Source organism: Dama dama, chromosome 5, assembly GCF_033118175.1.
Source record: "Dama dama isolate Ldn47 chromosome 5, ASM3311817v1, whole genome shotgun sequence".
NCBI lineage: Eukaryota > Metazoa > Chordata > Mammalia > Artiodactyla > Cervidae > Dama > Dama dama.
In genome coordinates this window covers 70872939-70897845 of record NC_083685.1, presented here as the reverse complement: position 1 = coordinate 70897845, position 24907 = coordinate 70872939, and the positions used below count along the sequence as shown (strand labels likewise).

The 24907-nt window shown below is 36.9% G+C and overlaps 2 pseudogenes; both read right to left on the bottom strand.

Annotated features, from left to right (window-relative positions):
* Positions 1–1491: 1491 nt before the first annotated feature.
* Positions 1492–4685, bottom strand: LOC133055554 (olfactory receptor 5D13-like; annotated as a pseudogene).
* A 4556-nt stretch (positions 4686–9241) lies between these two features.
* On the bottom strand, positions 9242–23171 carry LOC133055552 (olfactory receptor 5D13-like; annotated as a pseudogene).
* Between the last annotated feature and the right edge of the window lie 1736 nt (positions 23172–24907).

Genomic DNA, 24907 nt, shown 5'->3' with positions numbered 1-24907 from the left:
TTACAAGGTGTTTCATGTTTTTTTTATTTCAAGTATTATGTCAGTGAGTATATAAGTATGTATACTTTATGTCAATGAGTTCAGCATGAGGATTAGCATGGTTTAAAAGAGACTCTACTTGAACAATTATTTATGAGAATTTGGAACTGAGAATACTATAGAGTGATTTCCCAGGTGGCTCTAGTGGTAAGGTACCTGCAGGAGACATAAGCGACTAGGGTTCAGTCCATGCATCCAGAAGATGCCCTGGAGGAGGGCATGGTGATCCAATCCAATATTCTTGCATTGAGATTCCCATAGGCCGAGGAGACTGGCAGCTACAGTTCAGGGTCTCAAAGAGTCAGACACGAGTGAAGTGACTTAGCACACAGCAAACACATACTATAGACATAAAGGATGATGATGTGTGGGAGGCACAGGTAGACAGGATTCTGTGATGCCAACAGATAGAAATTATCTTTAAAATAGTGACTGAAGTGAAAGCTAGGAAATGATGACTGAGCTTTCTTAATTCATTGACTTGGCTAAAGTAAAACAAGATCCAAAAGGGCAACAGAATATTCATATCAATTGTGTTAACTATGATGGACTCACAGTAGGCAATACAACTTAAAGGATGAGTGCAAGAAATAGTCTATGCTCAGCTGTAGCATCAGCCAGAAGGATGGAACACAGCTTCTGGAGCACAACAGCTGTGTAAAGTGCAGGATTACAAACATCCAGAAAGCAGTTATGTACCAACAATACTAAAAATGAGTTGTTGTTTTTTTTTTTTTTTTTTAAGGATTGTGTGTGGTTTAGGAGGAAAGAGAGAGGAGTGGAATTCACACATCCTCCTTCCCTGTGTGTCTCTGTGTATCTTTTTCTGTCTCTTAAAAGGACACTCATTGGATTTTGGGTCCACTTTAAGCTCATCTTGACTCTTACCTTAATTACATCTGCAAAGATCTTATTTTCAAATAAGGTGACATTCTGAGTTCTGGGTGACATGGATATTTGGGGGACAATATTCATCCACATCACTTCCATGGTGGCACAGAAGGTAAAGAATCTCCCTGAAATGCAGGAAACCCAGGTTCAAACCCTAGGTCAGGAAGATCCCCTGGAGAAGGCAATGGCTACCCACTATATTATTCTTTCCTGGAGAGTTCCATTGACAGAGGAACCTGGCAGGCTATAGTCCATGGGGTGGCTAAGAGTCAGACATGACTGAACACCTCACATTTTCGCTTTTCATACACCCACAACACACATCATTTCACACATGATATACAGTTATTTTATTCAACATTGAACTGAACAGAAACTAAAACATGAAATAGCCAATTTATGACTCTAAATTTATGATCTAGTGAGTTGACTACATAATTTAAGTCATCATCTCTACAAGAAGATTTAATCAACAGTACATAATATATCAAATTTCTTTTGGACATACAGATCTTCAACTAAATTGTATTAAGTGATTAATTAATTTCCTGACACTCTCTTTCACTTCTTGTTCCTGAGACTATAGATCAGAGGGTTCAGCATGGGACTCACCACTGTATAAAATACAGAATGTACTTTGACCATGAGCCATGAATTTTTGGAGCTGGGTACACAATAAAGGAACAGGACAGTCCCATGGAACATGGTGATGGTGGTCAGATGGGGGGGGAACAAGTAGAAAAGGCTTTTTGGCGAATCCCAGCAGAAGGCATTTTTATGCTGGTGACAAAAATGGAAATATAGGTAGTGAGGACATTACCAGGCTGCTCACCTCATTGCATTTGGCAATGGCAAAATAGAGCACTTGGCTGATGAAGGGATCAGAGCAGGAGACAGAGACAATGACAGAGTGCTCACAGAGGAAATTATTTATGATGTTAGACCCACAGAAGGATAATGTCTGGAGAAAACAGGTGAGTGTCAGGGAAGAGACTACACCCCACGTGTAGGGACAGGCCACTAATGATGCACAGAGCTTTGGGGACATGACCACTGTGTAGAGTGGAGGCTTACAAATGGCCACAAATTGGTGATAGGCCATCACTGCCAACATGAATGCCTCTGCCACTGCAAACATACAAGCCGAGAAGAATTGCATGATGCATCCCATGAAAGAGATGGTTCTGTCTTCCACAACCAAATCTCCAAGAGTTTGGGTGTAACTGTAGTGGAATAGTAGAAATCAACAAAGGACAAGTGACTGAGAAAAAAGGACATGGGGGCGTGGAGTTTGGGACTGATCCTGATGATGGTGATCATGCCCAGTTTCCCCATTACGGTGACTGCATAGACGGTGAGGAAAACTAGGAACAAAGGAACCTGGAGGTCAGGATATTCTGAGAAGCCTAAGAGGGTGGCTTAGGCTTAGCCTAAGTGGCTTAGCCACTCTCTTAAGCCTAAGAGAGTGGTTTTGGCACTCTGATTTCCTTCAGCAAACCACATAATTGTTGTTGGAGAAAATTTGAAATAGTGATAATAAAATGATAACAATGATGATAGTCCATGGATATCATATTTATTGTGTGTCAGACATTGTGTTAAAATATTGGTACATTAGTTTTGAGCACTAAATAAGATTTATGAATTTCAAAATAAACAGTTTCATATTTTATAAAAGGAAATGGAAGCATATATGAGTTAAGAAACTTGTTTGAATTAACACAGCCTGCTGGTGATGAGTTAGGTTTGAAGTGACCATGAGTGACAGAAATTGAATTTAGTTTAGAGTCAGAGAGAAATATTTTCTATGTTTTTCACAGTTCCATCATTCTTAAGGTCTGTGCTGTTTAATGGGAGTAACGTAACAATAAATGAAAACATAGCACTCAAATTTATTTTAAAAACAGGAGGAGTAATATTTTTAGAGGCAGTAATACTTCTATCATTATGTTCAAACAGAAGATCATGAAAAAGGCAGAGGTCATGAGTCACCAAAAGAAATTTCACATTTTGGAAAACATAAATGGACATTGAGGGAAATAAAGCTCTATCTTCAAGTTTTCCAGTGATTCCAGTTTGATGCTAAAATTATTGGCTTTGTGTTCAATGCAGCAACCTGGTAAAGTAATGAAGTTGTGTTATAATTTGTGGTACCCTCACTTTTGTTTTCTTTCCTATTTCACTAGTTATAATTTGTCTCACATAGTGAAACTGATGCTCTCAATATAGTCTTTTAAATTCTTTGATCAATATCTCTTAACTTGCTATCAATATTTAATCAATCTAATAAATTTATTAGGAATATTATAGCATTAAATGCTTATAGAATATCTGAATTATAGACTAACTTAAAATATATTTTGCTCAACTTTTCCATATTCTATACTGTTTTTCAAGAAAATCAGACAATACTGTAATAAACACAAGGTTACATTATGACCCACAAAACTTCTGGTGACAGGAATATTGAGTTTGATTAAAACCACAGGTGATAATCTTGCTTTGAGTTATACAATTATTTGTATACATTATTTTGAGAAAGCAAATGCATCTTCTACTGTTAAGCAGTTTATCACAACAGAAGTATATTTATTTAGCAAATATTTTAAAATAAGTTAAACAATAACAAGCACACATCTGAAATATTCAGATTAATAAAGGGACTATTAGTTCAACTCTCATAAACACAAATGCAATTTTAGTTTTGTCTGACCATGTGAAGGGAGAAATAATTCATTATTTCTTGAATAGCTTCGTGATACTTTTGACACTCAAAAGATGTATTTCCTATATGAAGAAAAGGGAATGGTTGGGGAGTGGAAAAGAGTTAGTGACAGACAGACTGGCACAATGAAAGAAGCAAGGAGTTGGAAACATAGATTGAAATTCAGTTGCAAGCTTTGGCATTCACTGTATGATCTTTGGTGAATCACTCAGATTTTATGAGCCTCAACTTCTTTATCAGTAATAGTACATGATAATGTATATTTTATAGATGTATAAATATTAAGTTAGGAAATGACATTAATATAATTAGTACAAAGTCTGATAGTTGTGGAGTTCAAAATATATAAGTTTTCCCACCCTCATCCCTTTTAATTCTTAATACTCTGAGTAACTGGTATTATCTTTAAACACATATTATTTTAAACAATCTAAGAAACAGGTCAAGGTCCAAAGTTGGCAGCAACAAAAATGCAGGAATAATTTGTGATGTCGAAGAAAAGCTCAACTTTTTTTTTTTTTTTCCTGAATTTCCTCTTGGCCCTGTTCATGTTAATTCATCAATCACTGTCCTTCAATAAATTGTCTCTGTTTCCCCTTTGTTTTCTCTTTATTATCTGACTCTTACTAATCATCCAATTTTAATCTCATGGTCACCTAGGTTTCGCCAACTTCCCTGTAGTGGTGCTACCCTGAACTGTGAGAAAATTAATGTCTTCTTGATTACTTTATCTGTTATGACAGTTTTGTCCCTTAAAAACTTTAATTTCTCCCTATTAACTAATTTATCAAGTCTAAATTTCTCTGCTCAGTTTTACATAAAGCCTTATCCTAGCTATATTCTTCAATTTTCAACCTTCTTTAATCAAGACAGTATTCTTAGAATATAATGCCTGTAATTTCCTCTTTTCTTACATACTGATGCAGCGATGAACAATATACAAAACATTTCATGAAAATTTGTATCATAAGGACACTTTTCCTTTTCACTTCAACCATATTTCCTACACCCTTGACATACCTGCAGACATTACTGTCAGAAAAATGGAATTGTATATTATGGTGTTCATTATTATTATCTACATATGATTCTTACCTTCTTTCGACTAAGTTTTGAGGTGTTGAGGAATTCTCAGGCATTATAATATTTTTTAAAATTTCATTGTGACTATTCTGCTAAGCACAATGTGGATATCCTCAGAGCAAAAATCAGGATGATACCCCAGTGAAGGAGGAGGAGATCAAAGCTCAGCCTTCAGGAAAATGGACTCAGGAGACATCACCACACAAATACTGACAAAGAGTGTCCACTGTTTTAGAGGTTTCAGGATCTCAGAGTTCCCCAAAGGAGAGAAAAGAAACACAATAGAACATCCCACCTGAAACCTACTCACCTGAAGATCCTGTTTCTACTATTAATTGTCTCCAGGGGAGTTCCCACTCTGAATTCAAATATCATGTAAAATATTAAGGAGTTGGTTAATGTAGCAGGAGCCAACAAAAATTTAATGGGACTGGAATATAATTCTTTCTTAACATCCAGGAAAACTCAGAGAAAGGAAGAGAAAGAGAGAGAGATTTGGAAGCTGAATCTGATTCTTATGAACAAAATGTAAGGCTTATGTATGCTTCCATGACCTTGGGGATTTAGACCCCAGAGAGTATTTCTTGAGCTATTTCTTTTTATATCCCACATCCAGAAATTAGCTGGAATGCTTTTCTATGTGGCAATTTGCAAGAAGGCAATTTCTTCTAAATCACTGGAGATAGTGCCTCAATAGCCTCTTTCATGGATTTCTTTAAAAATAATTATAGAAAAATACATGAACTGAATAAGAAAACATGGTGACTACAGTAAAATCCAAAATGAAAGATAAATAAGATAATCTTTCAGAGATATTAATAACTGCTATTATATATATTTACTGTATGATTTTTCTGTCCCATTCTGTGTGTATGAAATGCCATGTGTTCTGAGATGTATGAACAACATAACTTGGTCTTTGGTTTTATTGCCTAACCTAAATGAATATTATTGTCTGCAGAAACAATGATGTTCTTTATTGAAACTAAATTTTCTTTTCTTCTAAATATGAGCTATACACACTTCCAAGCATATATTAATACAATTAAATCATATAATCTCTTAAAAATGTTGAATGCATCTTGGTGATGAATGGTGAATGTTTAAGTCTCTAAAACCTCTGAGTGTCAATCAATCCACTGGTTTCACAACACTGAAATGTCACACAATTAGATCCACTGACTTGCCTGGTGGCTCAGCGGTAAAAAACAAGTTGCCTGAAATGTGGGAGATGTAGGTTCTATACCTGGGGTCAGGGAGAAACCCTGGAGAAGGAAATGGCTGCCCCCTCCAGCACTCTTGCCTGGGAAATACATTGGACAGAAGAGCCTGGTGGGCTGCCATCCATGTATTTGCAAAAGATTTGGACATAGCTTTTTGACTAAACAACAACAAATGCTTCCCCTAGGCTCCTGACAACCTGATTAACCCTTGCCAGACTCTACCAGGAAGCCATAACACAGCAGAGGCTGTTTCCCATCAGGCACAGAATTATTGTACATAGCGTTATGTTGATCCAAAATCCCACAAGTCATGATGGCTATTCTTTCACTGAGATAAGTTTGAGGTCCTTAATGCATCTTCCCCCATTTCCGACACCTCTGTACCCTGGACTAACTTTTGAGCCAATATCTACACTCTAGTCACCCAGAGTTAGCAACCTTGTTGGATATTAGTTTTCCATGCTGTACAACAAATTGCCACCAACTTAGAGACTTCAACTGCTATCACAGTTTCTGTAGCATAATAGTCTGGGAAGTGTTTGCATAACTTTATAAGATACTGCTAAAGTATTTTCAAAGTTATTTAACCTTGTATTCTTATTTGAAATGCATAAGCATTCAACTTGTTCAACATTTTCACCAAGATTTGAAACTCTTATTCATATTAGCTATTCTAAATAGAGTACAGTAGTTTCTCTTTGTGGTTTAAGTTATAATTTTAATAAGAATGTCATTGATGACTAATGATGCTTAGTGTTTTTTCATGTGTTTATAAATGGTTTGTGTGTTTTGTTTTGTCAAATGTGTGCTCAGATAGTTCATCAAACCTTTAAGTGTTTTTTTTTTCTTGTTGTTTTGACTATAAAGACTTCTCTGTATGTTTTATATAGAAATAATTTATCAAATATAAGTTTTGCAAATATTTACTCACAGTCTATAGCTTATATTTTCATTTTATTAATGGTGTCATTTATGATTAAGAAACTTTTCTCAAATATTTTTAATGGTAATGAAGTTCTTTTTATTGTTTTTTAAAGATCCATCATTTTTATGTTCTTTCAAAAAACCCTTACCCCAAGTTTTGAAAGATATTTTGTTTTATGCTAAATTTTTTAGTTTTAATTTTTATGTCTACATCTATGATTCATTCATCTATGACTTCTTGGAAGGAAAACCATGACAAACCTAGACAGTGTATTAAAAAGTACAGACATAACTTTGCTGACAAAGTTATGGTTTTTTTCAGTAGTTACGCTCATGTGTGAGGGTTGGGCCATAAAGAAGACTGAGTGACAAAGAATTGTTACTTTTGAATTGTGGTGCTAGAGAAGACACTTGAGAGTCCCTTGGATTGCAAGGGGATCAAAACAGTCAATCCCAAAGGAGATCAACCATGAATAGTCGTTGGAAGAACTGATGTTGAAGCCAAAGCTCCAATACTTTGGACATCAGATGAGAAGAGCCGACTCATTGGGAAAGACCCTGATGTTGGGAAAGGTTGAGGACAGATGAAGGGGGCAATGGAGGATGAGATTGTTAAATAGCATCACTGACTCAATGGACATGAGTTTCAGCAAACTCTGGGAGATGGTGAAGGCTAAAGAAGCCTGGTGAGCTGCAATCCATGGGGTGGCAAAGAGTTGGAAATGACTTAGTGACTGAACAACAGCAATGATTAATTTCATTTCATTCATGTTAATAGTTGTGTATGCTCTGAAATAAAAATTAGAGCTTATTCCTCCATGTGGATACTCAGTTATTTCAGCCTTCTTTATTGAAAATTATCATTTCTCTGTTGAATTACAATAACAGGTATTTTTGAAATTTAAATGACCAGAGACACTTGAGTCCATTTTGGTACCCTATTAGTCTAGTATCCTAATGCCTTGATTACTGGAAAAGCTTTGGTAATAAAATAAGGATATGAACATGGGGAAAGTAGAATGATATTTTAATTTTGTTTGCTGGTCAGCAGGCTATACATTTCATGAAAATAAATTGACTTCCACCATTTATTATGCAATGATTAGCAAATGATTCATTATAAGCTACAATATGCTGAAACATTTGCTTAAGCCAGCTCTGGAGTATGATTATTAGTCTAGGGACTTATGTTTGACTTGCACATATCTGATGAGCTGAGAATAAGTTTTTCTTTGGAAGGGAAAGTTGCTCAGTAATGTAGAACTCTTTGAGACCCCTTTGGAATTCTCCAGGTGAGAATATTGGAGTGGGTAGCCTTTCCCATCTCCAGGGGATCTTCCCAACCCAGGGATCAACCCAGGTCTCCAGCATTGCAGGTGGGTTCTTTACCAGCTGAGCCGCAAGGGAAGCCCTTTCTTTGGAAACACACATATAAAATTATACTATATATGGTAAAGAATTCATAAAGCAATTGCATTCCAATAATAAAATAAAATAAAGTAATTAATGACCGTCACTGAAAAGTTTTGTTTAACAAGACATTTTTATTATCAATAGCAAAACACATGAAGTAAAATTGCTCTTCATGGGCTGTGAGCTCTAACTGATGATACCTAATTGTTTTCAGAATGTATGAGTTTGAACCCTAAAAAAAAATAAAGAAACAGGATTACCAGGGGCCAAAGTGGGAACAAAACCTAATACATTTCATCAGGCTCTCTTCTCCCTGCTGACTCCAGGTGTCTTCTTTTCTAGATTGCTGTCATGCATGCCTAAACACTAGTCTAAGACAACATTTGGTCATTGTATGATTAGCATAATTGTGTTATTGGTTGATGACTCATATTTTATTGCTATTGTGTGTTCAGTTGATTAGTTCTTGGAGTCTACATTGCCCTCCCGTCTTTAATTTTCCCAGACTTGTGTTTTGAAAAGGGAGTCATAAACAGTTTAATGCCTTCTTTGCATGAAACTTGAACTTTCTCCTTAGTCATCTTTCTTATGATGTTCACGCCAACTGGCTAAGGCAGAAAAAAAAAAAATAGCTTATTTCACTCTGTACCCATAAACTTTTAATAAATTTGAATTCACTCAAAAGCAATTTACAAATATTACAAAAAACAGTCAAAATTTTTGTTTATTTTGGTTTACATGTAGTTTACAGCTATTTTACTAAACATTGATGTATGCAACAATCAATAATCAACTATCAATAAAAAGTTATCCTGCCATAGGTATATTAAATAAAAGCTTATTTATTAAAAGATTTGAATCATCAATTTCACTACAAGAATGGACCAATCTGTAGCATAGTAAATCAGCTTTTTTTAGAAATAGAATAATGAGTCTAAGAATATTAGGTGGCATGACAAAGTGATTTTGTGAAAACTAATCTTGTGAATGTATTTTTTACTTCTTTGTTCCTCAAGCTGTAGATCAAGGGGTTCAGCATAGGAATCACTATTGTGTAAAACACAGAAGACACTTTAACTGTTAGCTAAGAAGTTTTTGGATTAGGAATGCAGTAAGGGAAAAGGATGGTTCCATGGAAGATGCTGATGGCTGTCAGGTGGGAAGCACAGGTGGAGAAGGTTTTCTAGCATGCACTTACAGAGAGCATCCTCATAACAGTGATAAAAATGAATATATAGGACATCAGAATAATCACCAGACTGCTATGCCTCATTGAATATGGCAATAATAGAACATAATATCTGACTGATACAGGGATCTGAGCAAGAGATAGAAACAATTACAGAGTGGTCACAGATAAAATTATTTATGGTGTTAAACTTGCAATAGGATAATGCAAGAAGAAAATATGTGAGTGTCATGGAGCACACTACACCCCATGAGTAAGAGCCAGGCACCAAGAGAGCACAGTGCTTCAGAGACATCGCAGGGGCATAGAGCAAGGGGTTGCAGACTGCCACAAAGTGGTCATAGGCTGTTAACATGAACGTTTCTGCTACACCAAATAGGCAAGCGAAACAAAATTGCACAATACAACCAGAGAAAGAAATGGTTCTGTCCTCCACAATCAAATTCTCCAACAGTTTGGGTGTAACTACAATAGAAAAACAGAAATCTACAAAGGACAAGTGACTAAGGGAAAAGTACATGATCGTGTGGAGTTTTGAATTGATCTTGATGATTATGATCATGCCTAAATTCCCTACCACAGTGACCATGTAGACAGACAAGAAAACAAGGAAAAATGGGACCTGGAGTTCTGGATATTCTGAAAAACGCAGGAGAATAAACATGGGTATGATACTCTGATTTCCTTCTGATAGCAGAATGATTCCTGTTGAACAAAGGACCAAACATTATTCCTGAAAAATAGAAATGAATAGAAAAGAGAAACAGAAAAGGCAGAAGCTTCATATGTTTCTGGGGAGTTGGTATATATTCTCCAGGTATGGTCCTCAAACCAGCAGCAGCAGGGACACCTAAGAATATGTCAGGGATGAAAATTCTAAAGCCCCATCTCCAACTTCCTGAGTCAAAAACTCTGGAATGGAGCCCACAATCTGTGATTTATCCAACCCTCCAGGTGATTTCTGATGCATGATAAATTATGAGAACCACTAAAATACAGACTATTCATGCTATCATTTAAAATTTAGCCCTTAGCTAGTATTTTTAATATACAACTAAAATATAAATTTGGAACACAAAACAAATTGTAAATCTCAAAATTTTGAGATGCCAAAAAGAAGCAGAGTACTTTGTTATGGTTCTAGGATCACGGAGATCACATGATATGTAAAAGGTGCCATATAAATCTTAGTATTTTTTTTAATATTCTAGTCATATTAAAGAATTAAGTACCCATAAAGTTGGCAACCCACCCCAGTATTGCTCTGGGCCTCTCTGGTGGCTGTGTCAGTAAATAATCTACCTGCAATGCAGGAGACCACCTGCAGTGCAGGAGACCTGAGTTCAATCCCTAGGTTGGGAAGATCCCCTGGAGAAGGAGATGGCAACCCACTCCAGTATGACTTAGCAGCTAAACCTTTTTGATATATATCTAAAATTATAAGTGAGTGTTAGTTGCTCTCTTATGTCTGACTCTTTGAAAAACCACAGACTGTAGCCCAGTGGGTTTCTCTGTCCATGTGATACTCCAGGTAAGAATACTGGAGTGAGGAGCCAAGATGGCGGAGGAGTAGGACGGGGAGACCACTTTCTCTCCTACAAATTCATCAAAGGAATAACTGAACACAGAGCAAACTTCGCAAAACAACTTCTGATCGCTAGCTGAGGTCATCAGGTGCTCAGAAAAGCAGCCCATTGTCTTCGAAAGGAGGGCTGTATAGTTGGAGAAGTCCTGAGACTACAGGAAGAATAAAACTGAAATCCAGAGGCAGGAGACTTAAGCCCAAAACCTGAGAACACCAGAAAACTCCTGACTACAAGGAACTTTAAGTAATAAGTGACTGTTCAAAAGCCTCCATACCTACACTGAAACCAACCACCACACAAGAGCCAATAAGTTTCAGAGCAAGACATACCATGCAAATTCTCCAGCAACGCAGGAACATAGCCCTGAATGTCAACATACAGGCTGCCCAAGGTCACACCTAACACATAGACCCATCTCAAAACTCATTACTGGGCACTCCATTGCTCTCCAAAGAGAAGAAATCAAGTTCCACGCACCAGAACACTGACACAAGCTTCCCTAACCAGGAAATCTCGACAAGCCAATCGTCTAACCCCACCCACTGGGTTAATCCTCCACAACAAAAAGGAACCACAGACCTCCAGAATACAGAAAGCCCACTCCAGATACAGCAATCTAAACAAGATGAAAAGGCAAAGAAATACCCAACAGGTAAAGGAACATGAAAAATGCCCACCAAGTCAAACAAAAGAGGAGGAGATAGGGAATCTACCTGAAAAAGAATTTAGAATAATGATAATAAAAATGATCCAAAATCTTGAAAACAAAATGGAGTTACAGATAAATAGCCTGGAAACAAAGATTGAAAAGATTCAAGAACTGTTTAATAAAGACCTAGAAGAAATAAAAAAGAGTCAATTACAAATGAATAATGCAATGAATGAGATCAAAAACACTTTGGAGGGAACCAAGAGTAGAATAACGGAGGCAGAAGATAGGATAAGTGAGGTAGAAGATAAAATGGTGTAAATAAATGAAGCAGAGAGGAAAAAAGAAAAAAGGATCAAAAGAAATGAGGACAACCTCAGGGACCTCTGGGACACTGTGAAACGCCCCAACATTTGAATCATAGGAGTTCCAGAAGAAGAAGACAAAAAGAAAGGCCATGAGAAAATACTCGAGGAGATAATAGCTGAAAACTTCCCTAAAATGGGGAAGGAAATAGCCACCCAAGTCCAAGAAACCCAGAGAGTCCCAAACAGGATAAACCCAAGGTGAAACACCCCAAGACACATATTAATCAAATTAACAAAGATCAAACACAAAGAACAAATATTAAAAGCAGCAAGGGAGAAACAACAAATAACACACAAAGGGATTCCCATAAGGATAACAGCTGATCTATCAATAGAAACCCTCCAGGCCAGAAGGGAATGGCAGGACGTACTGAAAGTAATGAAAGAGAATAACCTATAACCTAGATTACTGTATCCAGCAAGGATCTCATTCAGATATGAAGGAGAATTCAAAAGCTTTACAGATAAGCAAAAGCTGAGAGAATTCAGCACCACCAAACCAGCTCTTCAACAAATGCTAAAGGATCTTCTCTAGACAGGAAATGCAGAAAGGTTGTATAAATGTGAGCCCAAAACAACAAAGTAAATGGCAACGGGACCACACCTATCAATAATTACCCTAAATGTAAATGGGTTGAATGCCCCAACCAAAAGACAAAGATTGGCTGAATGGATACAAAAACAAGAACCCTATATATGCTGTCTACAAGAGACCCACCTCAAAACAAGAGACACATACAGACTAAAAGTGAAGGGCTGGAAAAAAATATTTCATGCAAACGGAGTCGCAATACTCATATCAGATAAAATAGACTTTCAAATAAAGGAAGTGAAAAGAGACAAAGAAGGACACTACATAATGATCAAAGGATCAATCAAAAAAGAAGATATAGCAATTATAAATATATATGCACCCAACATAGGAGCACCGCAATATGTACGGCAAACGCTAACGAGTATGAAAGAGGAAATTAATAGTAACACAATAATAGTGGGAGACTTTAATACCCCACTCACAACTATGGATAGATCAACTAAACAGAAAATTAACAAGGAAACACAAACCTTAAATGACACAATGGACCAGCTAGACCTAATTGATATCTATAGGACATTTCACCCCAAAACAATCAACTTCACCGTTTTCTCAAGTGCACACGGAACATTCTCCAGAATAGATCACATCCTGGGCCATAAATCTGGTCTTGGAAAATTCAAAAAAATTGAAATCATTCCAGTCATCTTTTCTGACCACAGTGCAGTAAGATTAGATCTCAATTACAGGGAAAAAATTGTTAAAACTTCAAACATATGGAGGCTAAACAACACGCTTCTGAATAACCAACAAATCATAGAAGAAATCAAAAAAGAAATCAAAATATGTATAGAAATGAATGAAAATGAAAACACAACAACCCAAAACCTATGGGACACTGTAAAAGCAGTGCTAAGGGGAAGGTTCATAGCATTACAGGCTTACATCAAGAAACAGGAAAAAAACCAATTAAATAACCTAACTCTACACCTAAAGCAATTAGAGAAGGAAGAAATGAAGAACCCCAGAGTTAGCACAAGGAAAGAAATCTTAAAAATCAGGGCAGAAATAAATGCAAAAGAAACTAAAGAGACCATAGCAAAAATCAACAAAGCTAAAAGCTGGTTTTTTGAAAAAATAAACAAAATTGACAAACCATTAGCAAGACTCATTAAGAAACAAAGAGAGAAAAACCAAATTAACAAAATTAGAAATGAAAATGGAGAGATCACAACAGACAACACTGAAATACAAAGGATCATAAGAGACTACTACCAGCAGCTCTATGCCAATAAAATGGACAACTTGGATGAAATGGACAAATTCTTAGAAAAGTATACCTTTCCAAAACTGAACCAGGAAGAAATAGAAGATCTTAACAGACCCATCACAGGCAAGGAAATCGAAACTGTCATCAAAAATCTTCCAGCAAACAAAAGCCCAGGACCAGATGGCTTCACAGCTGAATTCTACCAAAAATTTAGAGAAGAGCTAACACCTATCTTACTCAAACTCTTCCAGAAAATTGCAGAAGAAGGTAAACTTCCAAACTCATTCTATGAGGCCACCATCACCCTAATTCCAAAACCAGACAAAGATGCCACAAAAAAAGAAAACTACAGGCCAATATCACTGATGAACATAGATGCAAAAATCCTTAACAAAATTCTAGCAAACAGAATCCAACAACATATTAAAAAAATCATACATTATGACCAAGTGGGCTTTATCCCAGGAATGCAAGGATTCTTTAATATCCACAAATCAATCAATGTAATATACCACATTAACAAATTGAAAGATAAAAACCATATGATTATCTCAATAGATGCAGAGAAAGCCTTTGACAAAATTCAACACTCATTTATGATTAAAACTCTCCAAAAAGCAGGAATAGAAGGAACATACCTCAACATAATAAAAGCTATATATGACAAACCCACAGCAAGCATCACCCTCAATGGTGAAAAATTGAAGGCATTTCCCCTGAAATCAGGAACAAGACAAGGGTGCCCACTCTCACCACTACTATTCAACATAGTGTTGGAAGTTCTGGCCACAGCAATCAGAGCAGAAAAAGAAGTAAAAGGAATCCAGATAGGAAAAGAAGAAGTAAAACTCTCACTGTTTGCAGATGACATGATCCTCTACATAGAAAACCCTAAAGACTCTTCCAGAAAATTACTAGAGCTAATCAATGAATATAGTAAAGTTGCAGGATATAAAATTAACACACAGAAATCCCTTGCATTCCTATATACTAACAATGAAAAAACAGAAAGAGGAATTAAGGAAACAATACCATTCACCATTGCAACAAAAAGAATAAAATACTTAGGAGTATATCTACCTAAAGAAACAAAAGACCTATACATAGAAAACTACAAAACACTGATGAAAGAAATCAAAGAGGACACAAACAGATGGAGAAACATACCGTGTTCATGGATTGGAAGAATTAATATTGTCAAAATGGCTATTCTACCCAAAGCAGTCTATAGATTCAATGCAATCCCTATCAAGCTACCAACAGTATTTTTCACAGAACTAGACCAAAGAATTTCACAATTTCTATGGAAATACAAAAAACCTCGAATAGCCAAAGTAATCTTGAGAAAGAAGAATGGAGCTGGAGGAATCGACCTGCCTGACTTCAGACTCTACTACAAAGCCACAGTCATCAAGACAGTATGGTACTGGCACAAAGACAGAAATATAGATCAATGGAACAGAATAGAAAGCCCAGAGATAAATCCACGGACCTATGGACACCTTATCTTTGACAAAGGAGGCAAGGAAATACAATGGAAAAGAGACAACCTCTTTAACAAGTGGTACTGGGAAAACTGGTCAACCACTTGTAAAAGAATGAAACTAGAACACTTTCTAACACCATACACAAAAATAAACTCAAAATGGATTAAAGATCTAAATGTAAGACCAGAAAATATAAAACTCCTAGAAGAGAACATAGGCAAAACACTCTCCGACATAAATCAAAGCAAGATCCTCTATGACCCACCTCCCAGAATATTGGAAATAAAAGCAAAACTAAACAAATGGGACCTAATGAAACTTAAAAGCTTTTGCACTACAAAGGAAACTATAAGTAAGGTGAAAAGACAGCCCTCAGATTGGGAGAAAATAATAGCAAATGAAGAAACAGACAAAGGATTAATCTCAAAAATATACAAGCAACTCCTGCAGCTCAATTCCAGAAAAATAAATGACCCAATCAAAAAATGGGCCAAAGAACTAAACAGACATTTCTCCAAAGAAGACATACAGATGGCTAACAAACACATGAAAAGATGCTCAATATCACTCATTATTAGAGAAATGCAAATCAAAACCACAATGAGGTACCATTACACACCAGTCAGGATGACTGCTATCCAAAAGTCTACAAGCAATAAATGCTGGAGAGGGTGTGGAGAAAAGGGAACCCTCTTACACTGTTGGTGGGAATGCAAACTAGTACAGCCGCTATGGAAAACAGTGTGGAGATTTCTTAAAAAACTGGAAATAGAACTGCCATATGACCCAGCAATCCCACTTCTGGGCATACACACTGAGGAAACCAGATCTGAAAGAGACACGTGCACCCCAATGTTCATCGCAGCACTGTTTATAATAGCCAGGACATGGAAGCAACCTAGATGCCCATCAGCAGATGAATGGATACGGAAGCTGTGGTACATATACACCATGGAATATTACTCAGCCATTAAAAAGAATTCATTTGAACCAGTACTAATGAGATGGATGAAGCTGGAGCCCATTATACAGGGTGAAGTAAGCCAGAAAGATAAAGAACATTACAGCATACTGACACATGTATATGGAATTTAGAAAGGTGATAACGATAACCCTATATGCAGAACAGAAAAAGAGACACAGAAATACAGAACAGACTTTTGAACTCTGTGGGAGAATGTGAGGGTGGGATATTTCAAAAGAACAGCATGTATGCTATCTATGGTGAAACAGATCACCAGCCCAGGTGGGATGCACGAGACAAGTGCTCCGGCCTGGTGCACTGGGAAGACCCAGAGGAATCGGGTGGAGAGGGAGGTGGGAGGGGGGATCGGGATTGGGAATACATGTAAATCCATGGCTGATTCATATCAATGTATGACAGAACCCACTGGGAAAAAAAAATAAAAATAATGAAAAGATAATTTCCAAAAAAAAAAAAAAAGAATACTGGAGTGGATTGCCATTCCCTTCTACAGGGGAATCTTCCCAACTCAGAGATCAAACCCAGGTTTACTGCAGACAGATTCTTTACCATCTCAGCCAGCAATATATGGTTAAATATATAATATAAAGTACATATAATATTATGATAAACAGAAAGATATAATTATATTTACCAACAATAATTTTATGCAAAATGCATTCAAAGACAATGAAAATTACATATTTTCTCTACCAATAAGTAAACCTCTGCTATGATGAGGCAAACTTGGACAAGGTGGGGAAGCAAGAGCTGCAATGCCTTAAAATGAAGGACCCCGAAACACAGACATAAAACTTCAGTAAAATTAGATGGATGGTCTGTTTCATCTTATTTTTGTCTAGATCAAGTATCAGGCTACAGACTCAGCTCCATGAAGGCCTGCTTGATATCCACTACAAACAACCCTAGAAATAAATAATGTGTCATCAGAATATTTTTTCCAATAGCAAGTGGTACTGGGCAGATACATTGTAAATACCCATTATTGTTCAGATTATTTTAATAAATGACTCTCCTTTAGCAACATCTTGGTATATTAGGAAAACTGGAACCACTGTTTTAGTTTATTGATGTAATACTCACATAAATAACAAAATAGACTGAAAAATTGATTTGGTATTCAACCTTAGCAATTTTAAATGATTTTGGAGAAAATCAGTGGATTAATGGTAGGTTTGTATTCAAATTGGAACTAGGTTTATGGAATTACAGAATTCTGTGTATTTTTGCAATTTCCCTATTGCTCATTGTTGCCAGTTTCAGTAATACAAATCTTAATTGTCAAAACCACTTCATGCCATATTAGTGCAAACTGAAATGTCTCTGATCATAGAAAGGGATCCTCTATAGTTTGTGGAATAATCTATATAAGCTGTAGCTTCATCTTCTCCACTTAATTTGAAAGATACAGAAAGTGACATAAATTGACCTTAAACCAGATGTTCTTGATTAATTTACTGAGAATTTATTTTTAGGATTAATTAATCTTAGGTGTATTTCTTCTCAGTATTCAAATATTCTTTAAGACATTAAAAGACTTTAGGCCTGCAAAATTGATAATATATTTCAATGAGCATGCCAACAAAATTGCATTTTATTTCTAGGGACATTAGAGATATCAAAAAATATAAAGAAAAATTTAAAAGCTGAATTCACAGTCTAAATTCTGCGAAATCCTGGGGCTTATATTTCCCCCCATGACCACGAATATATGAAGTACACAGAATTGTAATTGGAGTATTACTCAGTTCAGTTCAGTTCAGTCACTCAGTCATGTCCAACTTCTTGTGACCCCATGAACTGCAGTGTGCCAGGCCTCCCTGTCCATCACGAATTCCCAGAGTTCACCCAAACCCATCCAACCATCCAACCACCTCATCCTCTGTTGTCCCCTTCTCCTCCCGCCCTCAAACTTTCCCAGCATCAGGGTCTTTTCAAATAAGCCAGTTCATCTCATCAGGTGGCCAAAGTATTGGCACTTCAGCCTCAACATCAGTCCTTCTGATGAACACCCAGGACTGATCTCCCTCAGGATGGACTGGTTGGATCTTCTTGCAGTCCAAGGGACTCTCAAGAGTCATCTCCAACAGCACAGTCCAGAAGCATCAATTCTTTGGTGCTCAACTTTCTTTATAGTTCAACTCTTACATCCATACATGACCACTGGAAAAACCATAGCCTTGACTAGATGTACCTTTGTTGGCAAAGTAATGTCTCTGCTTTTTAATATGCTGTCTGGGTTGGTCATAACTTTCCTTCCAAGGAGTAAGCATCTTTTAAAATCATGGCTACAATCACCATCTGCAGTGATTTTAGAGCCCAGAAAAATAGTCAGCCACTGAGTATTACTCAGTTGACCACAAACCATGTAATTAGTAAAAACACTGTCTCTTGTGTCATTTCAGTAGATGCATTTTCTTCTAAATCATTAAAGATAATTACACCACCATATCTATCATATTAATTACTATTTTGACATTGAACTTTTGAAATAATAAGTATTCATCTAATAAACATGAAATGTAGACTTTGAAATATGAAAAAAATATAAATAATTGTTATTAATGGCATTTCAAATCCAGTTTTCAAGTATAGAGTAGAGAAACTTGGCCAGCTCTGCATTAAGCAAAAGATAAAGGTAGTCTTCTCCAGTGATGTAATGTGGATATAATTCACCCCTGATATGATATCATGAGAAAAGCTTCACCTCTGTGATAAAGCCATATTGAAAATCTACAATCCCAGTTTAATGTGACAGAATCATAAGGCAAACCCATATCCAGAAACATTCTTTAGGATACCTCACCAATATTCCTTAGAATTGTCAAAGTCAAGAAAAAACAAGAAAGGAGTGAAACGCTGTTTCAGACCAGAGGATACTGAGAAGACGTGAAAACTAATCCAATATGGTACCCCGGATTACATCTCAGAAAGAAAAGAGTGTATTTGTGGGAAAAAACAAACTGGATGGAATCCAAATAAAATTTAAATTTTAGTCATCATAACATACCATTAATTTTTTCTTATATTTTATTTTACTGTGGTAAGAACACAATATGAGATCTACCCTCTTAAGATATTATTCAGTGTACAATGCAGTACTGTTGACTACACATATCACTTTGTACAGTACAACTGTGTGTGTCTTGCTAAACTGAAACTTCTTAACCATTGATTTGTAAATTCCTGCTTCCCTCTCCACTAGCTTCTGTTAACTATTATTCCACTCCTTGATTCTGATATATCATACAAGTGGAATCATGCAGTATTTGTCTTTCTATGACTGACATTTTCATTTGGCATAATGTCCTCAAGTTTCATCCATGTAGTCACATATTACACAATTTCCTTCTTTATAAAGAAGGAAAAGATTATAAAGATCAGATTGTATTCTACTGTTTACATATGCACCACATTATTTTATCTGACTATCTGTCTATAGACATTTCAGTTGTTTCCACACCCTGGCTATTGTGAATGGTTCTACAGTGAATGTGGGAATGCTAACATATTTTTGAAAGCTTGATCTCAAATTTTTAGGACAATACCCATAATCAGGATTTCAGGATCATGTATAATTCAATTTACAACTTAATAAAGAACCTCTATATCATTTTCCATAGCAGCTGCAACATTTTGCTTTCCCACTAACAATGTACAGTGAGGTGTGATGAAAACTCTGAAATATCTTTGCATCCTACTTTTTAAATTAAAAATTATATAATTTATTTTTAAAATGTCATCATTTAAAATGTCATCATTAATTAGCAGTCCCATTTTATTGTATCTCCAATACTACAACCAGCTCTGCTTTATGCCAACATACTATCAATTCTGAACTGAAAAAGTGTAAATGTAATAAGTAGCTCTCAGTATCTCCACTTTGCATCATTTTGCTACAACATTTGCCAGACTTTGCTTTTAGTATTTGTGACTGTCAGTGTTTTGAGTCCAGGTTGAGAGGTAGTTTTTGGAAGTATTAAGCAATATTTTTTTAAACTTCTTATTAAGTAAATAACAACTAATTAGTGAATGCAAACTTACAGTTTCCTAATAATGTTGGACTGGGCATAAAAGTTCATTCCAGTTTTTCCATAATATGTTACAGAAACACCAGAACAAACTTTTTGGCCAACACACTATACACATTTCACTAAGAAGTAAGCAAGACACAACAAATCTAGTTTCCTGGGCCAGAAAATTGGTATGTGAAGTCAGGGTTTGAACACTATATTCTTCACATAAATAGATACTAGAAAATCACAGGAGCTTTAGAGTCTCCTTCCCTAATAGGTTTCCTGGTGGCTCAGACAGTAAAGAATCTGCCTGCAAGGTGGAAGAAATGGGTCCAATCCCTGGGTGAGGAAGAACACCTGGAGGAGGGCATTGAAACCCACTCGAGTACTCTTGCTTGGAGAATACCATGGACAAAGGATCCTGGTGGGCTACAGTTTCTGAGGTCACAAAGAGTCAGACACAACCAAGCGACTCAGCACACCAGGAATAGCCATTACTGGAGTAACTGCTTGGAGTACAGTAACTGGCCTTGGAGTATGGAATGAAGCAGGGCAAAGGCAAATAGAGTTCTGACAGGAGAATGCACTGGTCATTGTAAACACCCTCTTCCAACAACACAAGAGAAGATTCTACACATGGACATCACCAGATGGCCAATGCCTAAATCAGATTGATTATTTTCTTTGCAGCCCAAGATGGAGAAGCTCTATACAGTCAGCAAGAAATGACTGGGAGCTGACTGTGGCTCACATCATGAAGTCTATATTGTGAAATTTAGACTGAAAATGAAGAAAGCAGGGAAAACATCACTGGACCATTCAGGTATGACCTAAATCAAATCCCTTGTGATTATACAGTGGAAGTGACATAAAGATTCAATGGATTAGATCTGATGGACAGAGTGCCTGATGAATTATAGACAGAGGTCTGAGACATTGTACAGGAGACAGGGATCAAGATCATCCCCAAGAAAAAGAAATGCAAAAAAGCAAAATGGTTGTCTGAGGAGGCCTTCCAAATGGCTGTGAAAAGAAGAGAAGTGAAAACAAAGGAGAAAAAGAAAGATATACCCATTTTAATGCAGAGTTCCAAAGAATAGCAGGGAGAAATAACAAAGCCTTCCTCACTAATCAGTGTAAAGAAATAGAGGAAAACAACAGAATAGGAAAGGTTAGAGATCTCTTAAGAAAATTAGAGATACCAAGGGAGAATTTCATACAAAGATGGGCTCAAAAAAGGACAGAAATTGTATGGACCTAACAGAAGCAGAAGATATTAAGAAGAGGTGGCAAGAATACACAGAAGAGTATACAAAAAAGTTCTTCACAACTGAGAGAATTACGATGGCATGACCACTCACCTAGAGCCAGACATCCTGAAATGCGAAGTCAAGTAAGACTTAGGAAGCATCAGTATGAACAAAGCTAGTGGAGGTGATGGAATTCCAGTTGAACTGTTTCAAATTGTACAAGATGATGCTGTGAAAATGCTGCACTCAATATGCCCACAAATTTGGAAAACTCAGCAGTGGCCACAGGACTGGACAAGGTCAGTTTTCATTCCAATCCCAAAGAAAGGCAATGCTAAAGAATGCCCGAACTACCTCACAATAGCAGTCATCTCACACGCTAGTAAAGTAATGTTCAAAATTCTCCAAGCCAGGCTTCAATAATATGTGAACTGTGAATTTCCAAATGTTAAAAATGCTTTTAGAAAAGGCAGAGGAACAAGAGGTCAAATTTCCAACATCTGCTGGATTATCAAAAAAAACAAAAGAGTCCCAGAAAAGCATCTATTCCTGCTTTATTGACTATGCCAAAGACTTTGACAGTGTGGATTCCCACAACTGTGGAAAATTCTTAAAGAGATGGGTATACCAGACCACCTGACCTGACTTTTGAGAAATCTGTATGCAGGTCAGGAAACAACAGTTAGAGCTGGACATGGAACAGCAGACTGGTTCCAAATCAGGAAAGGAGCACATCAAGGCTATATATCATCACCCTGCTCATTTAACTTATATGCAGAGTACATCATGAGAAATGCTGGGCTGGAGGAAGCACAAGCTGGAATTAAGATTGCCAAGAAAAATATCAATAACCTCATATATGCAGATGACACCACCCTTACGAAAGTGAAGAAAGTGAAGGGAACTAAAGTGAACTGCAGGAAATGAAGAAGAACTAAAGAGCCTCCTGATGAAATTGAAAGAGGAGAGTGAAAAATTTGGCTTAAAGCTCAACATTCAGAAAACTAAGATCATGGCATCTGGTCCCATCACTTCATGACAAATAGATGGGGAAAAGTGGAAACAGTGGCAGATTTTTTTTGTGTGTGTGGGGGTGGGGGGCTCCAAAGTCACTGCAGATGGTGACTGCAGCCATGAATTTAAAAGACACTTACTCCTTGGAAAAAAAGTTATGACCAACATAGACAGCATATTAAAAAAGCAGAGACATTACTTTGCCAACAAAGGTCTGTTTAGTCAAAGCTATTGTTGAGGGAAACTACGTGACTGCCTTGAGAAGGTCCTCACAAGGAACTGGCGAAGGGCCAGGGCCACCAGGAATGTCTCAGGGTTTTGCCCTGGGAAACATTTCCTGCATATATGGCTTTTACGACTGCATGATAATAGTACTGAGGATAACAAGCTTACCTTGAGGAAAACAGACTGTCTTTTGATCCTGTAGAGTCTATGTGTCTCATGAACTTTGTAAACTTGCTGTTATCAACTTTGTACGTGCTCAAGCTCCATCTGTGTAACCTTGGTTTTTGTGCAAGCTCCATCTGTGTAACCTTGTTTTTTGTAAGCTATTTCTTTGCTTTCATATATAAAGTGATTCACTGTAGAAGTAAAGTTTTGTCAGTATCCCAGACAGGCTGTCTGTGTCCTCTTTTCAGAGTCTACTCCGCTGAGCTTTCCACAAGTGGCGACCAATGTGGGGCTCGAAGTCACAACGAGTTGAACACGGAGAAAGATTCCTGCAGAAGGAGGTAAGCAGACAATGGGACACCAGGCAAGTCAGATACCTTTTGTTTCACTTAAGCATCAATTTTTGAAACAATTTGGCACTAACATTTCTGTTGATCAGTTAACTGAATGTTATCAGCTTGTTTTAGAATACAATCCTTGGTTTCCTGAGGAAGGGACTTTAGATGAACAAGTACCGCAATGCGTTCGAAATAATGTCTTAACTGCATATCGCCGAGGTGATATTCCTCCCTGATGGTGGGTTACTTGGGCATTGATTCAGACCATTATCGAACAACTTGATGGCAAAAAGGTTGATGTAGAAGTAGAAACAATGCAATCTTTACATGAACATGAATTAGATGAAAAGGATATGCAAGGTTCTTTACTTCATAAGAATGTTCTTTTCAATCAGAAGGAACCCACTGATGTTGGCCATGAGAGCAAACAACTATCTGCTATTTGTGATTTTTGGTCTCCTAAAACTGAAAGTAATTTTCCCCCACTGCCAAAAGAATTACCTAGCATTGCTCTTCCGTCTGATCCTGCTCTAACACTCCTTTCCCATGTTTCCCTTGATGCTTTACCACCACGGGACTTAATTAAATGCACATTCCCCATTGTATTTAACCAACCACAACTAGGTCATGTTACCGAGAACCCTGCCGGGGTCCAGCCCCAGCAGGATCCAGGGGAACCCTCAGGATGAATGGCATCGGAGAATGAGAGAGAGAGAGAGAGAGAGAGAGAGAGAAAAGAGGAGAGAAAGAAAGAGACCAGACCAGGAATGCAGCAGAGTCTGGCAGTTGCTTTATTTTTCACCATAGCCTTTATACCCTAAGTTGGTACATTTCTAAGGGGCAGATAAGCATACAGACTTAGTTTAACATTACATCAGCTTGTCCTTCACGAAACCAGGTGTGCTCTGTATATTTTTGTTTCTGAGAGTCTTTTCCCATAGATTTTTTGTACATTATATTCTGGCCTTGAGCTTAGCAGAAAACAGGAAAGTGGCAGTCTCATGATACAGCAGGTTGCAACATAATAGAAATACAATCCTGTTAACATAAAAGTCAGTCTTTTTGCAGAAGTTCTCAGCTAAATTTATCTAAAAAGTTTAGCACACAAAGACTCTGCAGCTATGGTGAGGGAGGCCCTGTTTAGCACTCCTGGTTAAAATTAACAATTTTCTTATTGTTTTTACACTAGGGCTAAACTCTTATTTTTCTAGATCTCCAGCTATATTAATAGTTTCCACTGCACAACCTCAGCATATTAATATCAATCAAACATTGATATAATAACCACTTTTAAAACAATATGTTTTGTATTTTCTAATAGGGCTTCCTCACCCTCCAAAGGACTCTGTGCCTATTAGGGCCTTTTTAATGGTTAATCTCTATGTATAATATCTTTTGGCTTTCAGGCCTGTTGACAATTTATGGCTTGCACCTGGTGCAACTTTAAGCAACTTCAATAGCCGACTCTGTTTTTTTTTGTGGTTAATCTATTTTCTTTCTATTAGGTGTCATCTCCATGGGAACTAGATAGG